Source organism: Amblyomma maculatum, chromosome 6, assembly GCF_055883805.1.
Source record: "Amblyomma maculatum isolate TAMU_Amacu chromosome 6, ASM5588380v1, whole genome shotgun sequence".
In the NCBI taxonomy this organism is placed as follows: domain Eukaryota; kingdom Metazoa; phylum Arthropoda; class Arachnida; order Ixodida; family Ixodidae; genus Amblyomma; species Amblyomma maculatum.
Window position 1 is genome coordinate 72886362 of NC_139349.1, and position 7582 is coordinate 72893943.

Below are 7582 nucleotides of genomic sequence, written 5' to 3' on the forward strand. Positions count from 1 at the left end.
TGATTATTGGCACAAGATTCTAATTCAGTGTATTGATGCCGTGTGTGTCTAGTGTGTTTTGGGGCTTCAGATTTTTATTACATAAAGTTTCTTTTTTTTTTTCCGGCTGTTCGTAACCGAAAAAGGAACTCTACTTTTGGAGAAGCTGCTTCAACTGCTGAATTTAAATACTTTTGTCATCTTCCGATATTATTGCCAGACGACCTGAAATGCTGTGATGATTCCATGTTGAAGAAGGCCAAGCAAATATTCGTGATCCAAAGAGAAGTGAGGGACGAAATCTTCGTGTACATAATCACATGTACTAGCGAAATGATGTTAGAAGTGTGAAGCTCAGATGACTAGATGGAAAAGAGGTCTTAGCGTTTGAATCTATCGCGCTAGGAAGTCGTCTTGTCGCAAAACACAAAATTATTGAAATTATTGTTTACCATTCTTTTTCTCCACTAAGTTATTCCTACGTTGGAGCACAGCAACCGCTGCCAATATGACCAATATACACATTGCACAAAATAGCCGTGTGCGTACCTTTACATGCTGATTTTGACGCACGCAGGAGGACAATATTTGCGCGCCTGGCCTCGGTCCTGGTCGCTTATCTATATAATTCAGTTCATGCATCAGTCTGTCAGACAGTGATGAAAAAAAAAGGCCCTTAATTCAGGGAAACTACATCTGGGAAATTACGTCACATCGCTGAAAATGCAGGGAAAGAAAAACCGTGGCGGGTACCATACAGACGAGCTAATACGGTCTCCAGATGATTCGGTACCTGTTACCGAATGCATTAAATTATGACATCTTACACCTCCTAAAAGAGTATTCTGTATTTCTATTCACCTACATTGGTCTTTGTTACTTGAATATTATCCCATTTTCAAGCCCACACTCTTCAAGACATAAATATAAAAACGTACCTAGTAACTGTATTTTCCGCACTTCTTTTTGCTTGTTTATTTTCTTTCCTTTGTGGTTTCTTGTTTTAATATTTCTTTCTGTTCATTAAGTGAAAGTGAACTTGTCCTGAGCTGTCGCTCATCAAATTGGCGCGAAATGAAATTTCCGGGGTACATGTGGTCAAGTTTTGGGGGTGGGCCACCTACATTCGGAGGTCACCATTGAATTGCCGATATTGAATATAAGCTGGACACCAATTTTGGTTAAATTTGGAGGAGGTCAAATTTTGGGTGTCTAGGCGGCCGAGTGTTAGAGGGTGCGGACAAACACTTTCCGATGACACACTGCGCAGACAGATTCTGCATACATGCTCTGTGATACTCACGAATTAAAATAAAAATTGTCCGTGGCTTAGCTCAGCTATAAGCCAGGATATAAGTAGCGAAAGCATGTACGCCTGGCGCTGGGCTGCCTACTCCTCCCCAATCCAATCTAATCCAATCCCAGCATTGCATGGGCGCCGCTAATTTCTCAGCCTGAGATCGGTATATATGCGTGCGGACACTGGAGAGCCGTCGCATCTGCAGTCAGCTCCGAGCGTAGCGCCGAAGATAACCGCGGAGGCAATGCCGCAACGGCACAGCACACCGGTGCCTTTACGTTTCGCCTATATGTGCAAACGTGGCTTTCACTGTTGGGCTCGAACATTAATTGGTACTCCGGTTGAGACACTCCGAGAATTGTTTACGACGTCCTCAATATCACACCAGCAGCGACGGTGGTCTTTGTCCACATCCATGAAGGCTAAATCGAGCCGCTGCGTGCGTGGGTGGAAGTGGAGCCCTCCATTTTAGAGACCAAGTTGCTTTATTGTCAGGCTTCATAAGCCAAACCGAATAAACTTAATTTTCCTAAACATGGCGGCGAGAAGATGCAAGTTTTCTATTCCACAAGTTTCTATTGACAAGGCAGCGCGAACGAATGCTTGCGAACAAGTTTCGACAACCATGTGGTTCACGCTATAAGCACGCGCCAGTCACCTAACCCATCGTATGACATGATTGAGCGCCCACTTCAAAAAATCTCGTCATGACGCTTGCCACAGAAAGTTCAATCTCCCTAAGCAGACTAAACATTTAGTATACCTGTCACTATCATGTAGACATCACCGTGTGCTTTGTTCCGTGACGGCGAACCCGATCCTCCCCGAAGATTGCAAGATAGCGAACGAAACTTGACAGTTCACAGGCAGTAGGCATCAGCAGGAGCACAGGGCGATACGTTAACTCGCGGGCAACGAAAGCGGCGCGAAGCGCGTCATCACGATAAGCCATGGGCATGTTTCCCGATGGCCACAAATCTGGGCGCCTTATCAACCATACGACTTCGTTGTGTTGCGCTCCTCAGTGCTGTTCCTTTTTTGTCGCACCTAAACCAGACGAAAGCTCACTGATTTCGAAGCTCCGTTAAAATGGACTATGGCGACTGCGATACTTAGTTTTTACAGTCCAGAAGGTCGCGGATAATTGAGTTAGAAGCTAATCAAGAACACGCAAGGTTTGCGCCGCCATAACATCCTGCAGACGTCCTAGTGCCTAGGTAAGTGCTGACTGCTTCAAAAAGTTGCGTTTTTTTGAAATCGTGACGGCTCGTCACAAACAGATAGTATTGTTTCTCTAACTTGCACAAACCAAGCCACCTCGCACGCATTCATGATATGCTGTGGGTTCAATGCTGGCCTTTTTATTCTTGCTCGTTATTACAAACGTTTTCGCAAAAGCAGCCTATAGGAAGCGCAATCTCTGCTGTAAGCAAAGAACTAAAGGCTGCTGAACGCAAGTAGTACATACTTACGCAGGTTCCGTTCTGGTCGCAGCAGCCGCTTTTCGACGGAGGCAAAAATCGTGTCTCCCATGTGTTGCGCGAGGTCTGTTAAAGAACCTCTCATGCATCAAATTTACTGAGATGTCCACAAAGGCAGCCTTCATAGCCTGATTCGCGTTGCTGTGTTGATCCCTATAAGACAAAAGAACATCGAATTCTGCATACATATTACCTGTACAATTGAGCCCATTTTACTCTGATTAATTTACTATTGGGTTGGGATCCCAACCTATTTTTGAATTGGTCATGTACCATTCAAGAACAACTCGTCATCCCAGCATATGATGGCGGAAAGCATCGAGCGCTGACCAATCGTTGAAAATAAAAATGACGTTTTGGCCCACTACGGGAGCCTTGTCCCCAATGAAAAAAGGAATTGAAAGTTGGTCATATATGTTTAATGGTTTGACGTTAGCAGCGGTAGTATACCGGTGGTAGGTTTCCTTCGATGCGATTATGCGTGTTTGCTGTCGTTTGATAATAACGAGATTCCAGGTAAAGCCTTGTCATCTAGTTATTTCCTTTTCCCAAATTATCTTCGAGCTATCCCAGTTGATGGCATGGCTCTTGGTGACAGCATGCTCAGCCAGAGCGTTGTTTGCCACGCGTTGATTGATGACATCATTGTTGTGCTGCTGCAATATTTTTCTCCAATCACCTGTTTCACCACGAGGGCACGAGAGATAATTAGATATTGGTAGAGGCTCTAATCTGGTTGCGCATTGGTAGGGGTGTGATGGCTGCCATGCTTTTCTAGCAGACAGATATTTTGGATGCCCACCCGGCACAGATTAACCGGAATATCATTTAGGCCAGGCATAGCATGCGATTAGGTAAAAAATGCGTTAATGAACCGTCAATCGCTTTAACAGATAATGAGGTTGGGTTTCTTGAACGTGATATGCTGCTGGCGGTCGTGGACAGGTATTTTGTTTATGTTTGATTTAGTGCGGCTTGGGGGGGGGGGGGGGGGGGGGCGTGGGTTTTTTTATTGTGTGTTTTTTGAGTGAACTTCAGTTGTGAGTCAGCGCCCGTCCTGTTTGCTTCTTGCTCTTTTTCCTAGTCCATAGCGCTAGTTATTCATCATGCCACCGTACCAAATTGCCCAGATGTCTCTCATATCACCAATGTAGACGTGCCCACAATCAGAGCAAGTAATTCTATATATGATGCCCGGGAACATATACTATTTTACCTTGTTTTTCACATTCACCATCGCTTGTCTGAGTTTCCGCGTAGGTACGTACATGTTCGACGTCGACTTCGTATGAATGCAAAGTCCGGGATAAGCTTTCGCTTACTCTGGACACGTACGGTATTCGAGAACTGTAAACCTAAAGGAGGCGGGTGCCTAGGATACGCCGAGAGTATGTGTGATAGAATGGCATGTTAGTCCCAGAGTTTACAGGTAGGGAGGGCTGGAGATTGACCGCTTGGAGGAGGGATAAGATGACAGAGGAGACCCGGGCTTCGGCGAAAGCAGGAAGTGAGAGGAAGCATAAACAGAGCATGTTGAAAAGGACCATGTGCGCCTTGAGTTATTTGTTTTTTCCATTTTCAGTTACTAAGAGTATCTGTGAATCAACTTAAATTTCTTAGCGATTTCGCTCCATACAAAAGCGCGTTCAAAAAACATGCCTCACTGTCCTTGCATGCACTAGTGTGCCATGGTGCAAAAGAACGAAATTTTTGCTTGTGGTTTAATAAACTGAATAATTCCTGGACGATAAACACTCAGCACTGCGGAGGGGGAGGTTGAGAAAGAGAGATCTGCGCTGAAGCCTCAGCGGTCTCTTGGGCATGCACTTTAGCATCGTGTCCTTCATCTGGTGGCATGTCTTTTTGGAAAGGGGGGGGGGGGGGAGCCAGCAGGACAGCATTTAAACTCCTTCTCATTCGCACTTCTCGTTCCTCTCCTTCGCATTCAGTCTAGCTAACCAAGTCCCGAGTGCACACAAGCAAAGCTCTGAAAGGCCTTCTGTAGCTGAAGGGGAAAAACAAAAGCTGCTTCGTGATGGTGCTTGTAGTCACGCACCAAGCGCAGTACTCTTTTCATGCCTTTCATAGGGTAGCGTGTGCTTTTGCATGGCTTGTTTCTCGAGCATCCTGAAAACAGGCTTCGATTCTTTCCGCCCGAGTGGTCTCTCTGGTACACAGACACTCTTACTTCCTGGTAAATAGCAGGAAGAAAAATGAACGCTGCAAGAGGCGCGTGCAGGTTCTCGAAAATAATCTGTTTACATGGAGATCATTCAATGGTAGCGGTTGAGAAAAGAAAACAGGCTCTAGAAAATCTCTTCTGTTATGTTAATCAAATAGAGTGATGAAATTCCCACCGTTGTTTAACTATTCGAAGTTCATCACATAAGGAATAAATTTCCGCAAGTAATGGTTCGGTCAGCAACGGAAACTAGGAGTGCAGAAGTGTAGAAGTGCAAGATGCCGGGCTAGTTGATACTGCATAATGAAACAAAACAGCGCAAGGAGCGGGACGAAACACGGAGAGTAAAAAAACACGGACACGGGCGCCGGCCCTAGGAATAAAGATAGAATGGTAAAGACTAGCCTCTATTCATTTAGACCTGTTTTATGGTTATTGGAACTGTCTTGGTATTTTTCGCTTAGGTATTAGGGAATTTTCCTTCATGCATGACATGCGCCACTTTGCATGCGAACTAAATCAGTTCGTCCAGGTGAAGGCTGGCTGGAAAATGAACGAAATGGAACACGATTATATTACTCAATCAGTGGTGCCGGCTGAGGTTCTAGACATCAAATATCGACGTTTATTTTTTTGTAAGATTCAGTTAGTGGTGCATGTCCCTGCTATTTTCTTGCAGCATGTAATAGCTTAAATTTCGAGTGTAGTGCAGTTAATATTACCTAAATAAATTACTCTTTTCGCATATTTTTGCCAAGAACACCGTATATTTAAAGGTTAGCGCCGTCAGAATTGCCATGCAAAAGACACGCCTAAAGAATGGTTTCGGCCCCTTGAAGCATGCTAAAATCGCTATTTTCGCTACGTTGAAGCGTCCTTAGCGGACGCGACAGGTCATGCGAAATTATCCGAGCTATTCTCGGCTCCATTGGAAAGGCGCGCACGCACGCACGCACGCACACGCACGCACGCACGCACGCACAAACACACACACACACACACACACACACACACACACACACACACACACACACACACACACACACACACACACACACACACACACACACACACACACACACACACACACACACACACACACACACACACACACACACACACACACACACACACACACACACACACACACACACACACACACACACACACACACACACACACACACACACACACACACACACACACACACACACACACACACACACACTCTATCTCTCTCTCTCTCACGCGCACACGCACGAACGCACGCACGCACATAAGCACGCGCACACACACAAGCACGCAAACACATACACACACACAGGCGCACTCACAGAGACACACAAGCACGCAGCACACTAGGCAATAACGGGACTGGTCGCGGGATCGAATCTTAGCCGCGGTGGCCGCATATCCATGGAGGCGGAGGGCAAGGTGCCTATGAGTTGTGCGTTAAATAACATCAAGTGGCCTACATTTCTGGAGTCCGACACTGCGTCACCTCTCGTAGCCTGAGTCGCTTTGGGACACTAAATAGCATAAAGCGTACTAAATATAACACACACACGCAATTATTCTTCGAATTCTTCACGTTGAAACTCCACAGGAAGGCGCCGTTAACTGAGAGAATAGACCATGCCGTGCCCTAGAATTTAGAAAACATGTCGGAATAAGCATGCACACGAATTATTATCGAAATTGTGACGCAATCTCTCACTGCACAGCGTCCACGGCAGTGTCGTACCATTTTTCTTCTCATGTAGCATCCATCTGCTAGTCAAGTCGGACGCTACTTTGCGGTAAGGAGCATGTTCAACTGCTCGCTGTTCATTCTGACAATACGTGCCCGCCGAGAAATGAGACAGATCCTCCACCTTCTTTTCCCCAAAACCAATCAAACAAACGACATTTAACACATTGTTAAAATTTACGCCAACCTTTCCGCTTCAAACATTCATGTAATGAAAACCCAGTGTCAAATGCTCTGTAGTGTTTACTCTTAGGACAAAAGTTAGGTGTCCTTCAAATTTTTTTCTTTCACAAATTATACTCTGCAGCTGCTTTGAAAGGCTATTTCTTAGTGTAATACTTTTTCTCCACCGGATTGCTTGTTCCTTTATCGAGGCTCTTTGCGCTATTACTCCACTGATAGGGCACTAGGAAGAAAGCGTTGATGTGTGGGGATTTCCGTTCGCGTAGCAATGGCCTCTTTCCTTTTCCATTCTTCTGAAATGGCACGCCGATCGTTCCAGTAGGTACTGAGAGGCTGTCCTTCTTAGCATTACCTGTGGTTTACACGTTCGGAGTCTTTCAATAGACTGTTGTTCCGCGCTAATGGTATCACGCATTCGATACCGAAAACGAGAATTGCAATTGTAAACACCACGCCGCGTAATGTGCCGAACAGAGTGAGACCGGTGGGCATACTTCCTACCAAGACTGGAGCTACGGTACTCTTTATATATTTAGTAACTCCTCTGCCAGCCTAACAGCTCTACATTAGGTTTCGTTTCTAAAACAAAGACAGTGGTTGCAGGTTGGTTCTCTAAGTCGTATTACTTCATTGACGGGAAGACAGGAAGAACAGGGTTCATAAATCATGACGTTCAACTACCGGACGCCCTATCGCAGGCAGCTACG